This window comes from Sphaeramia orbicularis, chromosome 14 (assembly GCF_902148855.1).
Source record: "Sphaeramia orbicularis chromosome 14, fSphaOr1.1, whole genome shotgun sequence".
In the NCBI taxonomy this organism is placed as follows: domain Eukaryota; kingdom Metazoa; phylum Chordata; class Actinopteri; order Kurtiformes; family Apogonidae; genus Sphaeramia; species Sphaeramia orbicularis.
Window position 1 is genome coordinate 14,008,708 of NC_043970.1, and position 20,945 is coordinate 14,029,652.

Sequence of the window (20,945 nt, forward strand, 5' to 3'; positions counted from 1 at the left end):
GCATTTCATTAGCAGACATTCAATATCAGGTGAACAAACATTTACACACCAATGCTCGAAAAGGAGCAGGATGAAGAAATACTTATATTTCCTGCCTCCTTCTAAATAATAATAGTGTTAATGGTTACCGATACACAACTAGCTACAAAGTCATAATGTATAAAGTCAGACAAACCAAACAAAATACATCCAAAGATAATACAAAATGAATACAAAAACCATATTTCAATTACTGATCATGTAGATTTTCATAAAACCTCAAGAAAAAGTGACTTTTTAAGCAAGGATATCAATAACTGAACATAAAATAATTGTCTCCAAACAGTGTCATTTGTTAAACTCTACAGGTTTTACTGGTGAATCAGTGTTGCAGAAGATGACAATGTTTCCAGGTTCAGCCTCTGAACGTCCAAATGGGTCATATCTGATGACCATGAACAGATGACAAACTGTATTTTACCTCAATTATTAACAGTTATTTAACATTTGACATCAGTAAATGATTTTTGGTTGTCAGTGGCTGTCTGGGTCTTTGATGGTTAATGCAACTCTGGATGGAAATAAATGTTGTGACATTTATTATGACATTGCATAAGCACTGCATGGAATAAATTCTACCATGACAAATGCATCCCGTAATCAAGACTAAAAGCAGCAAAAAAAAAAAATTTAGTGTGTGACCTTTTTTTTGGATGGGGAGTGTACATGTGAAGTTCAATCTGTAGATGGGTTGTGAGTCTTTAAAAATATAATTCATTATTTCAACATCACACTATTACACAGTAGGTTTAAAACATTAAAATACCTCCTCCTGTGTTATAGACAACATGGTCATGATCATACTCATGATCGCAAAGAGGCTTTACAGCAGGGGTCTCAAACATGCGGCCCACCAAAGGTTCCGATGCGGCCCGTGGGATGAATTTGGAAAGTGGAAAAATTTCACAGTCAAGGCTGTGGAACTCATTTTAGTTAAGGTTCCACATACAGACCAAAATGATCTACAGTAAAATAATAACAGCAGAATAACCTACAAAAAATAAAATGACTTCCTATTTTCTTCTTGGTTTGATGTGAAAAAAATAGTATTACATTATGCCCATAAATAATGACAACTTCAAATGTCTGCCTTTTTTTTAGTGCAAAAAAATAACATTGAATTATGAAAATATTTGCATTTACAAACTATCCTTTAACACTAAAATATGAATAACCTGAACAAATGTGAACAACCAGAAATGTCTAAAGAAAATTAAGCACAATTTTAACAATTTTCTGCCTGTTACTAAGTGTTTAGTGTCTTTGTAGATCTGATCCATAATGCACATGTAGAAATGATCAAATGAGGCATAATATTGTTAAAATTGCACTTATTTTTCTTAAGAAATTTCAGTTTTTTCAGGTTATTCATATCTTTTTTGTCTGGATAGTTTAATAAAAGTAAGTATTTTCATAATTTAATGGGTTTTTTTTTTGCACTAAAACAAAGACAAAAATTTGGAGTTGTCATTATTTATAGGTTATATTGTTATAATTTTACTGGTCCGGCCCACTGGAGATCAAATGGGGCTGAATGTGGCCCCTGAAAGACAATGAGTTTGAGACCCCTGCTTTACAGGGTGGGGAAGCAAAATTTACAATATTTTGAGGCAGGGATTGAAAGACAGTGTATGACCAATTAATTTATTGAAAGTCATGAGAATTTATTTGCCACAAGAAAATTGACATAATAGAAAATGTTTTTATTCTATGTGTCCTCCTTCTTTCTCAATAACTGCCTTCACACGCTTCCTGAAACTTGCGCAAGTGTTCCTCAAATATTCGGGTGACAACTTCTCCCATTCTTCTTTAATAGTATCTTCCAGACTTTCTCGTAATAGTTTTGCTCATAGTCATTCTCTTCTTTCCATTATAAACAGTCTTTATGGACACTCCAACTATTTTTGAAATCTCCTTTGGTGTGACGAGTGCATTCAGCAAATCACACACTCTTTGACGTTTGCTTTCCTGATTACTCATATGGGCAAAAGTTTCTGAAAAGGTATGGATAATAGTGTTAGGTATGATTATGACATCAATATATGTTTGGTTTCAAAACAATTGACGTAGTGCCTGCTGAGAAAAAACAACTAAATGTTCATTGTAAATTTTGCTTCCCCACCCTGTAGATTTTCAGGAAAACCGTGAAGTGAGAGGATTATGTAAGAACAACAGATAAACATATCTTATGGCAAGAGAACAACAAATGAAGTTGTTTTTCATTTTAGCATCAGATAAGGACAGCGAGAAACGAGCGAAATGGAATCAAGCTGTCAAACTGTTTATGCTGCACAATCAACCAAAAGTAATAAAGCAGTGCCCACAGGGCTGTGCCCATACATTTATTCATCTTTGAAAACACAAAAGCACAAGGAAATCTAAAAACAATGGACACAGACACTGATCAAAAGAGCATCTGTACGCCACGGACAAGAACACAGACAATTACACAGTTGATGGGCCAAGCCAGTTTGCACAGTTCAACCACTTCACACACATACTCACTAAATCACAGGCATGTAACCACCCATGCACACACACACAGACATTGTATAATGCCTTGGGCACAGGCCACATTCATTTTACATGTTGCAAAGGAGACAAACAGGTCACCCGAACCAACATTAAAGGCCATTCCAAGCGTATCTCTACATCTAAACCCTGCTTTTGACCAATTATGTACATGTGTGGGCAGCGCTGAGGCAGATACAGGGACGGGCGTAAAGATTGGCAAGCTTCGATTCCTGCCTCTTATGGCTGTTACAACAATAGTGGAGCTTCACAGATGTCACCACTAGATAAATCCTCCCATTGGCTGCCTCCCATCCTTTTAACTCCATATTGTGTTTTCCTTTTTTCAGAATCACTCCATAATGCACAGCAAAGCACGGCAACAAAGAAAGTTTGTGATTCAGCATAACAAACTGCAGCAGAGCATAATAATGATGAAAAATAGAGAAGTGCATAATATTTGTCTCTAATTTCTGTAAAAAAAAAAAAAAAAAAAGTTTGAGGTAGAAAGGGCAACATTAATGTCATCAAATATTAGTGCAGAACGCTTCTAGAAAGTAAGATTCTGCACTAAGTCATGAAAAATGTACACAAAGCTTGTCCAATTATTAACTTCCAATCTGTTTCACCACATATACAAGTGTTTATAGAGAATAAACAGGATGAGAAGCTGATCCTAAAAAGTAAGCAGATTAATTATAGAAATTAGCATATGATAAAAAGGATTAAAAAGAAGGAGACAATTGAGCAAAGATAAAACTACACAGTGGTCATTTCTAAAGATAGGCTCTGGATGATTTGTATATTTTTGTGCTTAGGTGAAGGTTTTCTTATAGTGAAGTCAAATGCTTTTTCACATCGTATAACTTCATCAGAAAGGGAACAACATCGACAGCCTACATTCATTAAAAAAAAAAAAAAAAAAAAAAAAACATATATTGATTTATATGTAGAGGCTTCAGGTTGGATTTACAGAAAAAAACTCCTGGTATCTCTTGAGCTCTTCGGTGTTTAGATGTTTGTTTAGAAATGCAGTCAGCTGACGTTAGCAGACATCTGGCAACCAAAACAATACAAACTGAGACACAGCTGTCACATAAGCACAAAGGTAAATGCAAATTTAGAACCTTAGACAATCTGTAATAACGTCCAATAAGTTAGGCACTGATTCTTAATACTTTATATTAACAGCAAAAATACACAATGAGAAGTTAATGGCACTTAAAGTACTTTAAACCTTAACCCTTTCATGCATAGTGGTCACTCCAGTGGACAGTTCTTCTCCAGCTGTTCTCTTGTATATTCATGGGTTTAGTTGTTTTAGTTCCATATCAGCCAACACAGTGGACACTCATGCACCATCCCATACACTGCAGTTCATACAATTGTTGTAACTTTGCTGCTCATGCTAAACCTGATCTGCAGTAACATGTTTTAGTGTAAATCAGTTGCTAGTTGTTATTAGACTGTAATTAACAGTTTTCAAAAAAACAAAATGTTGTTGTTTTTTTTTTTGCATATCCTCCTGAGACCCAGCAATGCATTTTGTCCTCTATAGGGGACAAAAGTTTGACAGTTTCACTTAAAAATAAAATGCCGTGCATTACAAAGGACATTCCATTTTAAAAAATCAATCAATAAATTAAAATTATTTTAAAAATGTATCCGAAGTAACTGTTGCATTATGCAGTTTCCAATCAAGACAATTTTTTAATGTAAAAAAGCTAAAACTGTCAAATTCCTGGGTCTCAGAAGGGTTTTATCTCCATGAAATGAGTAATTACTAATACACTACCAGGCAAAAGTTTGGACTCACCTTCTTATTTAAATGACATGAGATGGCCAACAAGAGCTCAGCATCATTTGGAACTCCTTCCAGACTTTTGGAAAACATTTCAGGTGACTACCTCATGAAGCTCATCAAGAGAATGCCAAGAATGCACAAAGCAGTAATAAAAGTAAAATGTGGCTATTTTGAAGAATCTAAAATATAAAACATGCTTTGAGTTTTGTCACACCTTTTTAAACTACATAATTCCATATGTGTTCATTCATAGTTTTGATGCCTTCAGTGAGAATCTACAATGAAAATAGTCATAAAAATAAAGAAAAACCAGGTGAGTCCAAACTTTTGCCTGGTAGTGTATTAGATTATGATCAAATGTGAGAAAACATTAGCGATTTAACAACTAGTGGCATTAAAAATGTTTTTATTTCATAGTTTTCACACAGTTTATCACTTTCTGAGGATGAGGTTTAAATATGTTTCTTTGCTTCAAAAATTAAATGCATGGTGTCCAGCTGAGTGGACATTTTTGTAACTCTACGAAAAATAGGTTCGTAACAAAAAAATCATTTGCATTGTTTTTTTCATGCCTAAAGAGGAATAAAAACACTCAAGAAAAAAATATTGACTAAGGTTCTCTTAATTCATGCATGAAAGGGTTAATGCTCGTTAAATACCATTGCACACTCAAGGAAATGTAAATCACATCCATTTAGAGGAGATCTGTGGATTAACGTTGTAACCACTGTTACACTGTGAGTCTGCATATAATCGTATTGCACAATGGAAAATCCATACAACAATGCAATTTAACTAACTTTTGAGGTATTTCCTTGTAAAAAGATTTGCTACATCATAAGATTTTTTTTTTTTTTTTTTTACCATTGTGATGCCATAAGTACTTTAGCAGAAAACATAAATGGCAAAAATAGTAGATTTTCTGAGTTTTTGCACCCAAATAAAGGCAGCAACCAATCATTTGTGTGAAACGGATGTCATGTGACAACAGCAGACTAATTTCCAGCCATACTGTTTTGTAGAAAACATGTAAATTTTAACAACTATGAAGCAAAGGTCAGTATGTGGAGCAGCATCAAATTTCTGCAGTGCAAATACCGTGTGACTCAAATACAGTTTGCAGCATGTGTTTGTGTTTTTACCGGGACACTGAACATCCACCCAAAGGATCCTCACACACAGGCTGCAGAGGAGTTTCCAGATGACATTAAATCTATTACTATTTCTGTCAAAAGGCTGTGCACAAATATATTTGAATGTTTCACTGAAGAGCTGTCACAACTGTCCTAAACTCATATCTAGGTTTATATCATTTATTTGTCACATCCTCAGTGAGTAAAGGCCTTTAACATCGGGAAAAGTGTCAAAAGCAGAAGTAAATATTATACAGTCTAATAAAAACAAACATAGCAGATTCAATCAACATCTAGAAAATAAAGACTTTAAATAATAATAATAAGAAGAAGAAGACATTCAATTCTAGCGTGGTCAAAAGAAAACAATACAAAACAGTTCACTTCAAATATTTTCGCTGTAGTCTGGCCTTTTGATAAAACCCAAGATGTGTTACTTCGAGTCATAATCCTCAAAGTCTGTACCTACGGCTACGTCTACGATCCGATGACTGGAGGCTAGGATCTGAAATCAACACCTCATCAATCATTTGGATCTGTAGAAATACACAGATTTTATGTGTGACCAACATTTTCAAAACTATCTATGTTACATTTGGAAAAAGCCAAAAATCCAGGCACTTGCTTGGTTAGAAAATTTAAAAAATTTAAAAAGCCTTTATTTCTTGACCTGTGGATCCGTTTGAAGGGGTTGGATTAAAAAACACACCAACGTGTGTCAACATCCACCTTCTTCAGGGTGTGGTGTGTTTTTTACTCCAACCCTATGACTTGATCTACAGGTCATGAAATAAAAGCTTTCTAAATTTTCTAACCAAGTGAGTGCCTGGATTTTTGTCTTTTTCCAATTGTTCTTGCCCTCTCAATAAGCACCTTTGGTTTGCTGAATACCAGTAGCTCCCTGTTGAATAGTTTTTATGTGTTACATGTTGCTTATATGTTCTGGTGTTCAAACCAGTGGACAGAGAAAGAAAAAGCAGTAACTACCAGTGTTTCCATTTCCCCATTAAACAACATTCCTATTACACATGCATTTGAATGCTTTTTTTTATTTAACCTTTATTTAACCCTTTAATACCAGACGTATCATTTGTGATACATGTGTTTTGAAGCCCTCTACATGATCAGTGTGTTTTTTTATTCTTGAAAAACCTGATGTATACAATTAGATACATCCAATACACAGATAATCCATCAGGGCGGAGGAATTCGTTCACCAGAGGCCTTTCCAGTGACACTACAAGACTGTCATTAATGAGGGAGGAGGGAGAACTTTGGCAGTTTTGAAAAGAAATTACCAATTTGTTAGACATGTTTGCATTATATTATGTTTTTGTTTGTTCAAAAATAATAATATTTGAGCATTGAGACTAGGGATGCACCGATTCCAACACCAGTATCGGGCATCGGCTCCAATACTCAGTGTGTGTAATCGTATTCATACATGTAAAAGATATCCGATACAACTACACCGATACCACTTACGGCCGTGTGACATTCACAGTTCAGTGCAGCAGGTACGCGGTGGTGAAATAATGTGTGAGGAGTGTGAAGAGTGTGGAGATTTAACCAAATAAATGACGGTGATAAAAGTAACGCTGACTGCAAGTAACGTTAAAGACACAGACGGATGCGGACGCAGCGTTCTGTCCGTCCTCTGCGTACATTCCATCTGTTTTCTAGGTACTGGCGGATGAGTACCCAGATGGAGAATACCACCGGGAGTACGGAGCAGTGCGGACCGCCTCCAGCAGAAGTGAAAACGAAACTTCTGGCTCATTTCTCTTTTCTCTACCTGCTGAAGCTAAGCTTTTAAACCTTACCAGTGAAAACGCTGCAATATTAGTATCACATTAGTGTTACCTCTATCGTCTTCATGTTTGTTATTACTGACTTTCTTCTTCTTCTTCTCATAAAACTTTACTCTTCTTTGTGGTATTTGTCCAGTATGGTTAATTCAGAGCGGCGCCCCCTGGTGGATTAATTGAGAAACGCTCATTCCAACACATTAAATGTCAGTGGCAGCACTTTTTTCCAGTGAGACTAATGACAACAACAATAAAGCACATTTACAAAAGGAACTAATAAACTAGATTTGGATTATTAAGTACTCGTATCGGTACTTGGTATCAGCAAGTACTCAAATGTAAGTACTCATACTCGTACTTGGTCTGGAAAAAAGTGGTATCGGTGCATCCCTAATTGAAACCTGATGTATCAAATATGATACAAAATTGAAACATACATGGAAATTGATATTTGAAAAATAAAAGGGGGGGGGGGGGGAATGTTCAGAAGGACCAATAAAGGCTCTGATTTCAAAGAACTGGAATCTTCTGTCAATGATTTCATGGTTCAGGCTTTACAGGGTTAACCAGGTAAGTTAGTTGAGATTCCCATTTTCAATAACGATCTGGAAATATAAAGACGAACAACCAAATCACTCACATCTATGGGGAATTTAGATGAACAAATAACCTATTAGTGCATGTTTTAGGATGGTGGGGGTAGCCAGAGAGCCCAGAGATCAAACCACTTAAAATTGATTTGTCAGTTACATCATGATAATACAATGGCTGTTAGCTAATGAACATTCTCAACAAAGCTTCAGGTTATTTCAATGGCCTGTATTGGTTAAAAAAAAAAAAAAAAAAAAAAAAAAAAAAAATTAAAAAGGCGTATTCCAGTAGCTTACGGGTAAATGGGAAGGATCTAATGTGAGAGGATCTACTGATGTATTAATCAAAAAGTGTGTTTACGTGAGCAGATTGGAGATGTTTGCGATAAAGAAAGCAAATCATGCATTTAATGTGCATCTTCCTTACTTCTATGGGAACTTTCATTTTCTCAAAAAAAAAACAAAAAAAAAAAAAAAAAAAAACAAGCATACACCATGGATAATTTAATGACTTGCACATGCCAACTCTTCTCAAGATAAGTAATAATGACTGCAGTGGAGCTTGTATTTCAGCGACAGAAAAATATGCCAGACTGTTAATTAAAGAATACTGTATAAAACTTTCACATGAGTAGGAGAACAGGATGATTAGAGGAAAAGAGACAGAGGGATAATACAGAGATAGCAGGTGGGAAAGTGAACACTGGTGGAAGGGAAGCAGGGATGGGCGAGTGGAAAGGGGATCTGTGGAAACTGGATGTCTCTATATGTGTGTGTGTGTGTGTGTGTGTGTGTGTGTGTGTGATTGGCTGCTGCAGTGATAGCGGGGTGCAGACGTGCAGAGCAGAGGTTGAATACTGTGGGAAGGTTTGATTAGATTCCGGGGACTAGCTTGCACGGCTAAATTAGCGTGCGTGTGTGTGCGTGCACGCGTGTGTATGTGATGACATGCGGTGAAGATGGAGTGAGGCTATAAAGCAGGTGGCTGTGACTGTTGGAGGGTTTTAATATATGTGAAGGAGTCTGGAAGACAACAGGGAGCTCAGAGATGTTGTATTAAAAAGGTGGGGCTTGGATGGGCGAGGGGGGGGGCAAAGTTGGAGAAAAAACACAAAATCTGAGTGTGACGTGCGGAGGGTTTGTTGTTGTTTCATGCATTGCTGGAATAATATATTTAGTTTAATAACGTGGCAATAAATAGGAAAGAAATAAAGACTCAGCTCTAGTATTTGGAGGGAAAACTGTGTGCAGTCAAGCCCCTCCCATTAGGGGATGATGCTTTCATATACAAAAACATGATGAATATTTATGATGTAAAGATGAAAAAACAAAGCAAACAAAATTTAAATAAATTCCACCTACATTTTGGACTTCCAACCAACTAATGACCCGACATTTTCTCAGTGCATTCAGGTCATTGCAGTTGGTGACAGTTAAATCAAAATACCCGAAAAAGGAAATGAGCATTGAGATTTATTCATCTAATACACAGGTGTCAAACATGTGGCCCAGGGGGCGAATGCGGCCCGCCAAAGGTTCCAATCCGGCCCGTGGGATGAATTTGCAAAGTGCAAAAATTCCACAGTCAAGGCTTTGGAACTCATTTTAGTTCCACATACAGACCAATATGATCTACAGTAAAATAATAATAACACTAGAAAAGCACTCGGAGAGCGCAGACCTCCGCCAAGGCTGATCAGTGGCCCCCCCCGTGGGCCCCCCGACGCCAAGGAGGTTATGTTTTTGCCAGGGTTTGTTTGTTTGTTTGTTTGTCTGTCTGTCTGTTTTTCTGTCCGTTAGTGTGCAACATAACTCAAAAAGTTATGGACAGATTTTGATGAAATTTTCTGGTCTGCGCCCCCCCCTGTGGGCCCCCCCACCCCCGATCACCACCAAAATTTAATCATTTCTTCCTTATCCCATTTCCAACAAACCCTGAAAATTTCATCCAAATCTGTCCATAACTTTTTGAGTCATGTTGCACACTAACGGACGGACAAACAAACAGACAGACAAACAAACAAACAAACCCTGGCAAAAACATAACCTCCTTGGCTGAGGTAATAATCTACAAAAAAGAATGACTCTATATTTTCTTCTTGGTTTGATGTGAAAAAAATAATATACTCAGTGCCAATGAAAACGCAACACTTGAAGATTCTTATATTTTTTTAAATCGATGAGGATTTTTATTCCATAAGCTCTCTGGAATTAATCATAGGCCATTTCTATACAGTAAAAATAAAAAATCACATCCAAATTTGTCGACAAAAAATAAGGATAAAGATAGAAACTCAAGGACCCCCAAAACCAAAAGTCACAAATCGATCCCGGAGGTGCTGCAGCTCAATGTAGCGATCCTGCTGTGGCGTGGTCACACGTGCTCGTCCATGCCGAGGTCTGTCTGCAGTCGAGCCAGTTTCTTCATGCCTCTGTTGCATCCTGACTATGGTGGACACATTGCATCCAAAACGGCGCGCCACCTGCCGAGCAGAGATTCCGGCCTCCAGGAGCCCCATAGCATGGCATCTTTGGTCACGTGTCAGTCTAGGCATCGCTGAGTTATTGCAAATGACTTTCGTGCTTTTCAGCTTACCTTTATCTACAGAACATGACCACTCCTTAACTGACCACAACTCCTTAAGTTGAGCAGTTCTTTGCTGAGTAATGAGAAAAACGAGTCTTATGAATGCAGGCAAGTTCGTTCAAGCGTGACAATAGCTCAACCCGTCTCAGGTTGTTAAGAAATTGTCTGGGATTATCTTATACAGGTGAAACTTAAACATATTGATGCAGCTCAGGAACAATAAAACACATTCAAGTGTTGCGTTTTCATTGGCACTGAGTATATTACATTATGCCTATTAATAATGACAACTTCAAATTTTTGTTTGTTTTAGTGCAAAAAATAACATTAAATTATGAAAACATTTACATTTACAAACTATCCTTTAACAATAAAATGTGAATAACCCAAACAATATGAACAACCTGAAATGTATAAAGAAAATTAACCACAATTTTACACTTTTCTGCCTGTTACTAAGTGTTTAGTGTCTTTGTAGATCTGATCCATAATGCATATGTAGAAATGATAAGTTGAGGCAGAATATTGTTAAATTTGCACTTATTTTTCTTAAGAAATTTCAGTTTTTCAGGTTATTCACATCTTTTTTGTTTGGATAGTTTATAAAAGTAACTATTTTCATACTTTAATGGGGTTTTTTTTTTGCACTAAAACAAAGACAAACATTTGGAGTTGTCATTATTTATAGGTTATTATGTTATTATTTTACTGATCCGGCCCACTAAAGATCAAATCGGGCTGAATGTGGTTCCTTAAAGAAAATGAGTTTGACACCCCTGATCTAATACGTCAGGTTTATGATTGAACGTGTATTCACAGTCAGAGATATTTTGGTTTTCCAACTGATGCCTTAATTTAACACAATGTGTGAACTACAGAACAGTACAGAATTTATTTAAAACCTCAGTTCCAAAAAAGCAGCTGCAGTCAAAGTCAAAACCACTTGAATCTTGAAATGGTACATTCATCTCAGTTTGAAGACTTGATACGCCTTCTATGTTCTATTGTGAATAAAATATGGGTTTTTACAGATATGCTAATCACTGCATCCAGTTTTTAATTTGTATTTAATGCTGTCTCAACTGTTTTTCAGAACTGGGCTTGTATTATTATTCCTCTTTAAAGGTAGGGTGGGAGATCCTGGAAAAATGGTTCGAGAAAGCTACATTTAGAAAATAAAGTCCAAACCCCTTTCTTCAGATTTTCGCCCGAAGCCACACCTCCAGAGTACCAGAATGCGCAATGCTTGATCTCGAGGGTTCACGAGCGCTGTACAGCATTAAGTCACCCCACCCCCACCCGTCCGCGGATCCATGCCTACCTCGTTCATCCCCCCCCCACCCCCAAAAAGATCAAAATCTTACGAAGTGTATTTTTCTCATTTCTAGGCAAAATATCTCATCACACAAAACAAGACATAATCACCTGAAGAGTAACTTTTCAATGAGATATAAAAACATATTTTTAGACAATCGATCTTGAAAATCTTATTTCAAGAAATCTTACCAAGATAAGTTTCACTTGTTCCATTGGCAGATTTTTTTTTGTGCTTAATTCAAGATTTTTTTTTTTTTTTGCTTAATTTAAGATTTTTTTTTTCATTTTTTTCAAAAATGATTTTTTTTTTTTTTTTTTTTTTGCTTAATTCAGGATTTTTTTTTTTTTTAATTCAAGCAAAAAAATCTGCCAATGCAACAAGTGAACATTATCTTGGTAAGATTTCTTGAAATAAGCTTTTCCAGATCTATTGTCTAAAAATAAATTCTTATATCTCGCTGAAAAGTTACTCTTTAGGTGATTATGTCTTGTTTTAAGTGTGATGAGATATTTTGACTAGACATGAGAAAAAATACACTTGGTAAGATTTGATTTTTGCAGTGGATCAGTATATTAGGTTAGAAGTTGGACTTTTCACTTGTTATTTTGATACATGTTCTACGTAATCTTGGGCTAGTAAGAACAGCTGATTGCAGTAAGACTAATGTCAGGCTAGCAGCCCACTAACGTTTGCTTTGAACGCCGTAATCTGTGCATTTCACTATTATGTTTGTCGGCAGAACAGCTCCAATTCATACCTATCTGGCTAACGTTACATTTCCTACTTATTTACATTAGTGACAAAACAGCTTGCCGACGAACTTTACATCCTAATGTAGCTACTATAGCTAGCCAAGCTCTGGCTCTGGTTCCTGTACAAGTGCAAATGTGCCGCATTTCCTCTACATGGAACTGGCTTGGCTCAACTCAGGTACCAGGTACTATTCCTGGAGATGGTTTCCATTACAGCAGGGGTGTCAAACTCATTTTGTTTCAGGGGCCATATTCAGATCAATTTGATCTCAAGTGGGCCAGACCAGTAAAATAATGACTTAAAGTATGAAAATATTTCCATTTTACAAAAAAGATGTGAAAAACCTGAAAAAAAAAAAAAAAAATTTGAAAAATTAGTGCAATTTTAACAATATTATGCCTCGACTCATTATTTATACATGTGTATTACACACAATGTTACATATACATGTGGTAACAGGCAGAAAATTGTTAAAATTTTGGAGTTTGGAACTAAAATTTGAACAATTTCTTCAATATTCCATCACTTATTATTAGCACAACTCAGATCACAGTGGATCCATAAATGCACAAAATATTTAATAACAGGCAGAATATTGTTAAAATTGAACATTTCAGGTTGTTCATCTTTGTTTTTATATATGTATTTATTTGTATTTTATTGTGAAAGAATAGTTTTGAAAATGTTAATATTTTCACAGTGTAATGTTTTTTTCACTTCAATTTTTCCACATAATTTTTCACAAAGAAAATTTGTAGATGTCATTAATTATGAGTTATTGTGTTGTTATTTTTACTGGAGATCACATTGGTCTGTATGTGGAACCTGAACCAAAATGATTTTGACAACCTTGACTGTTCAGGCTAATTTTTGCACTCTCATCCCGTGGGCCGGAATGGAACCTTTGGCGGGCCAGATTTGGCCCCCGGGCCGCATGTTTGACACCTGTGCATTACAGGATAGTACTGACTTTACAGTACCTGGACGTCATAGCGATGCGGTGCGTTACTTCCATATCATCTGCTCAGAGAGTTGCTGATAAACTCGCTCGTTGCGTGTTGTCTCATCAAGCTCATCCTGAATTTTTAACATCGGCCACCAAAGACTGAATCTCCTCGACAAACCATGGTGTAGTTTATCGGGCTGTCATCATGTGGATTAACCTACCGCTATATTTACTATAAACTTCCGTATCTGTTTTTTGTAAAACAGCAGGTCACAGAGACAACTCTCTGACCAATCAGTGTTCTGCAATGTTTACACGTCATTTTTTAGTATCTGGTCCCCAGTCTTGGAACCTCGGCAGAGGTGATACCAAAAAAACTAGTACCGTATACCAGATTCCAGGTCCTTTTTCGTAATGGAAACACAAAAAGGCTGAGTCGAGTCAAATTGAGCCGGTACCACATAGTGGAAACACGGCACAAGCCTCTGAGAATGCATGATTCGTGTATGAGGAGTGGTACGCGCAGAGGGGGGAGGGACAAATGGCAGTTGACTTTGACAGACATATCACCGTTCAATCATTTCAATGGGCCGGTTAAAACGATTGGATGTTGTTTTTTCAGTCCTGTCCGTTCCACAGGTGACTAAATTTTTTTTATTTTTGTGTTAGAGCATTTAATTAATTTGGTTGTAATCGAGATGTGAAGGGGATTTTAACTCTTTCGGTGCCAGACAGTTAAGGGGCTAATAAGCCTTAAAAGTGCCACAGAATTTGGCCGTTTTTCAGTATTTCGCATCGTTTTTATAATATTATAATATTATTTATATATATTTTTAAGTCTGAATCGTCATCAGAACTCATTTTCTAGCAGATGGGACTGTTTTGACAGATCGCTGTGTTTACGATATTACTACAAAATGGCCATCTAATTTGCATATGATTTCATTCATAAATTCATTCATAAAATTTCCCAAGCAGAAAACGAAACGCGAGCTCTTCCTTGGTCAAAAACCGCTCTGTAACATCCGACCGATTGCTACTTAGATTCAAAACGCACCGGACGCAGCCGATTCATTATTGATCGTAATTTGCAAGAAGATTTGAAAGAACGTCATCAAAATGTGAGAAAGAAATGGGGGTGGATGGTTTGTTTGTACACAAATATGGCGTGTTCTCCAAAGCCGATCTGATCGGCCCGTGGCACTTTAAAGGTTGTATTCGTAAAGCCGATTTAATCGGCCCATGGCATTGAAAGAGTTAAGCAATATAGTAAAAACTGCTCCAGGAAAACATCTCCTACCCCACCTTTAAGCCTCATCATGAAATACTTTTGGGGTCACAAGGCTAAAAAATTCCATTATGTCCTTTAAGCACATTGGAATTTGAGTGGAAAAACTAAACCACATTTCTGCATTTCCTCTCCAAACCCATGGACACAGACTTCACCCAGTCTCAGGTCTTTTTCTCTCAGACATTTGCATTGACCGGTCGCTGTCAAAACTCCCCCAGATGCGTCTCTACAGCCCAGACGGTTCCCTTTTACTCTGACATTTTGTCTTCACAGTGCATTGTCCACTTTATATTCAGAGATTAAAGGTGCAATATGTAGCACTCACTGATGTTTGTTGTTGTTTGTTTCCTTATGTCTGCCAGTTGTCTATAAGAATATGAATTATAAGAAAACAGATGGAAAAATAGCTGCTGTTTCCTTCTAAGTGTCTTCCATCACCACAGAGGAAACAGAGAGACAGAAAGAAATGCAGTTCATTTCAGAAAGAAGGGCTGATAGAAAATATGCTCAGTCAAATACATTTTTATACTCTGTTTTCTCATGGAAAATGAAGCCCTTCAGTAAGTGTTGTATGCAGAATTTCTGACCAGGAAAATGAGAAATGAAAAATTAAATCACGGCTACTTTCATCCATTTAATTCCTGCTACTAAAAACACTACAGATACGTTGGTAAAGCACTTGATTTTTCTGTGATACAGCAAAAATGTCATATTCACATATGATTAACCAGGATGAAGCTAGAGGAGGGAAAAAAAAAGACATGATTGAGGTGCAAAAATGACACATTACCTATATTTTCCCAGATGACTTTAACCCTCCAGTATCCAGGTGCACTTTTTAGGCACACTTTGCACTTTGTGTTATAAAACTTCATATAATTTTTCACAATTTAAAGAAGGTTAGAATTCAAAAGTTGTTCATTTTTGCATGATCTTTAAAATTCTGGCCACCAACTAAAATGTACACATTGTAAACAAAAGAAAATGACAAGACTAGCATCTGTCTGCCAAGTGTGCCTAAAATGCACTATTTCTTCCATTATAACCACTGTTTTTGATCCCAAAGCCATAAAGGCACAGGTGTCAAACATGCGGCCCGGGGGCCAAATCTGGCCTGCCAAAGGATCCAATCTGGCCCGCGGGATGAATTTACAAAGTGCAAAATGCAAAAATTACCCTGAAGATATTAACAGTCAAGGGCATCAAACTCAAAAATAACAGCATTAAAAACCTAGAAGTAATGAGTCCCAAACGTTCTTCTTGGTTTAATGTGAGAAAAATCATGATATTTTGCCTCTAAATAATGGCAACACCAATTTTTTCTTTTTGATTTATTGCCAAGAACATTAAATTCTGATATTTTTTAATAATAAAATGTCAATAACCTGAACGAATATGAACAACCTGAAATGTCTAAAGAAAAATAAGTGTAATTTTTACAATATTCTGCCTGTTTAGTGTCTTTGTAGTGTCATACCCGCAGCCAGACGTTAGTCTGGTTTTGTCTGTCTTTTATGTTTTGTTTGTCGTTTCCTGTTTTATTTCGTTAAGTTTCCCCTCATGTGTCTTGTCTGTCGTCTTTACTTCCTGTTCCCTGATCGTTCTTACCTTTCACCTGATTACCTGTCTCCGCCCTGATTTGCTCCACCTGTGTCTAGTTGTCTTCCCTCCCTTTTGTGTATTTAAACCCTGTCTCTTCCCCCTGTCAGACGCCAGTTTGTAACTCTCGTAGTTCTAACCAGCGTTTTGACCTCGTCTGTTCGTTTTGTCTGCCTGTTGTGACCCATTTTGGATTCCTTGGTTTTTTGCCTTCTGCCTGCTCCCTGTCGGTTTTGTCTGCCTCATCTGATTTCCTGGTTTCGATCTTCTCGCCCTGACTTATCGGTACGTGAGTATTTGTCTAGCCCTTATGTCCTGTTGCCTGAGTGATAGCCTGCCTGTGCATGACCTGTTTCCGTCCCTGACCTCCCTTTGCTTTTCCCCAGTCGGGAAAAATACCCCAAACGCCGCTCGGGGAGACGGGCTGCCGCCCTCGAACCGGAGGACGAATCAGAGGAGGATATCTCCAACCGTTATCCTCAAGATTCTGTCATTATTAGTATTCTTTCACCTGTGTATGAATAATAAATCTTTTGAACCTTATTTTTGTGTCCGAGTTACTGCATTTGGATTCAGTGTTTGTACTACTGCCATTACATGTAGATCTGATCCGTAATGCACATGTATAAATCATAAGTTGAGGCATAATATTGATCAAATTGTACTTACTTCAGAAATTTCAGGGTTTTTTTCAGTTATTCACATCTTTTTTTGTTTTGGATAGAAATAGTTTCATCATTTAATGTTGTTTTTTTGCACTAAAAAATTTGGAGTTGTCATTATTTATAGGCTTTTATGTTATTATTTTATTGGTCCGGCCCACTGGAGATCAAATTTGGCTGAATGTGGCCCCTGAACTAAAATGAGTTTGACACCCCTGCATTAAGGCATAAATCCTGCGTTTACTGATATCTGGGCTTCATCTGAGAGGTGAGGGTCTAAATTAATTTATTAACGTTGTTATTGTTGAAGTTAATCATTGACATTTGCCAGGCTGCAAAAATCAAATAATATTTAATCAAATTTTTATGTAATATTTTGAAAAAAAACAAAACATTTTGTGGTTTTTTGCATCAAAAAATGTAGTGACATCATGAAGAAAAGAGATCCTTTAAAAGGTTAAAAAAAAATAAAATGAATGATTATTTGATATGTATGATTAGGGCTGACCTTGATTTACAAAAAAAAAAAAAAAAATCAAATTAGAGCAGAAAAATAAATCAATAGTGACAGATGCTAGTTTTTTTTAACATTTGACGTAGCGCCAAAAATAATAATGCGAATTAACCAGTGTTGGAGTTAATCATTGACATTTGCCAGGCTGAAAAAATCAAATAATATTTAATCAAATTTTTATGTAATATTTTGAAAAAACAAAACAAAACATATTTTGTGTTTTTTTGCATCAAAAAAATGTAGTGACATCATGAAGAAAAGAGATCCTTTAAAAGGTTAAAAAAAATCTAAAATGAATGATTATTTGATATGTATGATTAGGGCTGACCTTGATTTACAAAAAAAAAAAATCAAATTAGAGCAGAAAAATAAATCAATAGTGACAGATGCTAGTTTTTTTGAACATTTGACGTAGTGCCAAAAATAATAATGCGAATTAACCAGTGTTGGAGTTAATCATTGACATATGCCAGGCTGCAAAAATCTGATAAAATTTAATCCACTTTTTATGCAGTATATTGAAAAAAAAATTGTTGTGTGTGTTTTTTGCATCCAAAAAAATGGTTTGTTTACATTACAAACACAGCATTTAAAGAGTTAAAAAATGTGACAATTATTGTGTATTGGGTATTCTTATTTACGGCTCAAGTTGATGAAATTGAAAAAAGTGTAAAAGAATTAAAAACAAAATGTATGAAATTTTTTTTGACATTATTCCACAAGTGTGCCTGAAAGACACACTTGGTGCTTAGTAAGGGCCTAGCTGGATGGGATACCGGAGGGTTAATTTTTTATTTGACCTTTATTTAACTAGGAAGTCCCAGTGAGATTAGAAATCTCTTTTGCAAGGGAGACCTGGCCAAGGTAGCAACCATACAAAGTCAAAACTATATAAAACATACATGATACATGATGAACAATAAAACCGAACAAGTGGTACCAGGCACAGCAAACCCCGCGCCTTGCACATATTGTCATGTGTCATTATGTTTATGCATGTGCTGATGTCACCATAGATATAAACAGCATAGACAAATTGAAAAAAAAAAAAAAGAAAAAAAACAGATTTTAAAGATTCATAAGATATTTTAACTTTGACCTACTTTTCCCAAAATGTAATCACATCTATTCTGGGTCACCGATAATCTCTCCATCCAATTTGGTATGAATTCAATCAATAGTTTTGCTGCTAAAGTGTTCACAAACGAACAAAGAAACAAACCGCAACAAAAACAATACCCCTTACCTCCTCTTAAGGGTGCGGGGTAATAGCAATTATTCAACCATAATGGCCTCTTAAAAAACACAGTGACATTCCTCCTTCACAGCATTCTCCGTGATACTTTTAAAATCATTAACATAGATAAATGTTTGTAGTTTAACCCATAAAACCCGCTTCTGTCAGTCTGCCCCAGGGCAGCTGTGGCTACAGATGTAGTTTACCACCACCAGAGAGAGAATGTGAGAGCGAATGAATAATGGGTCAATAATGTAAAGCGCTTTGGGTGTCTAGAAAGGCGCTATATAAATCCAATCCATTATTATTATTATTATTATTATAAAGACCCAAACAGCCACTGGCATCCAAAAGCATCTACTGATCTACAATGTTTAAGACCTTCTGCACCACTAAACCTATTAATATGTTGAAATAATTGGTGAAACCCATGGAGTTGGATCGATGACAGTGGATGGAAATGTTTGTTTTCATGTTCAGTTATTGATATCTTTGCCATAAAAGTCACTTTTTCTTCAGTTTGTCGGTTTTTGATATAAATATTTTTGATATCAACTTTAATCTGACATTTTATGAACCTCTATATCATCAGTAAATAAAATATGGGCACTTCTATGAAAGTGGTCCCTAAAAACAGGACAGAGGGGCTAAAAATTTAAACCAGATGTAGACTAATGTTAAGAAGCAAGTTTGGAAGCACTTTGGGTCTATTTTAACAACAAATATTTACCAAGATGAAAGAGAAACTACTTCTAAGATGAAAAACATTTTTATTATCGCGCACATACAACAATCCCGATGTAACATGTTAGAAAGGACACAAAACTTACGCGCTACTATTTTTTCAAGTATCTTATTATTCTCTCACAGGTACATTTTGAGAATTGAACTAATTAAGCAAGGCAGAGTGTTTCACAAAAAATGACGGCTGTTGCAAAATCACTCGCAATTTATATGCGTTTAACTGGGCAGGTTCTGCATGTAACACGAGTGGACACGATGGGTTACACATGAAACCTGGAATGAGACTGAGAGTCATGAAACACCCACATGTCTGGATTAGAAAAAACCACTAGGATCATTAAATATAACACAGTGTCTTTATTTATAGCCATATATAAGGCCATTTCAAGTGACAGTGTCAACATCAAATGCACTAACACCTATTTGGTCCCAATTTTACTCCTATTTTTGGCCCCAAAATTTTACATCAAAAATGTTTTAATTTTGGGATGGCTCAAAGCAAGAGTATATGTATTTTTTTTTTTTTTGCATATCTGAGGTCATCATTAGGTACATCCTGGGGGGAAATATGTCTAAATTTCTCTTTTATTATTGGGTCTAAAAAGCTAGTAAAGTGCCAGATACCAAAATAAACCCAGTTTCATGGAAAAGCCCATACCTGATTTTCACCAAAAAAAAACAAACAAACAAAAAAAAAACACACAAAATACAGGGGATAATATGGCAATAAATGGTGATAAATCACAAAGGAAGGTTAAAAATACAACAAAAGAAAATAGAAGTGTTTATGCCACATACCTGATTTTCACCAAAAAAAACCAAAACAAAAAACACACACAAAATACAGGGGATAATATTGTAATAAATGGTGATAAATCACATGAGGAAGGTTAAAAATACAACAAAAGAAAATAGAAGTGTTTATGCCACATGAATCTCGCCCATCTCTCACATTTTGTCATGCTGAATGGCTGAGGTCTTTTCCCCAGTCAACCTTTACATGTATACCTGTTCTGTGTGGACCTTAAACATAAAGTGTACGTTTATGTTATTGATAAAAAAAAATGTTGAAGCAGGCTTAACTGAGTCCCAGTTAACCCTTTCATGCATAGTGGTCACTACAGTGGACAGCTGTTCAAAGCTGTTCTCTTGTATATTCATGGATTTTGTTGTTTTATTTCCATATCAGCCAATACAGTGGATACGCTTATGTATCATCCCATACACTGTAATTCATACCATTACTGTAAATTTGCTCTTCTAGATAAACCTGATCTGCAGTAACATGTTTGAGTGTAAAAAAAAAATGCTATTTGTTATTGGACTGCAATTAACAGTTTTTTTTTTTTTTTTTTTTTTTTTAACAAAGTTTTTTTTTTTTTTTTTTTTTTTTTTTTGCATAGTTTCTC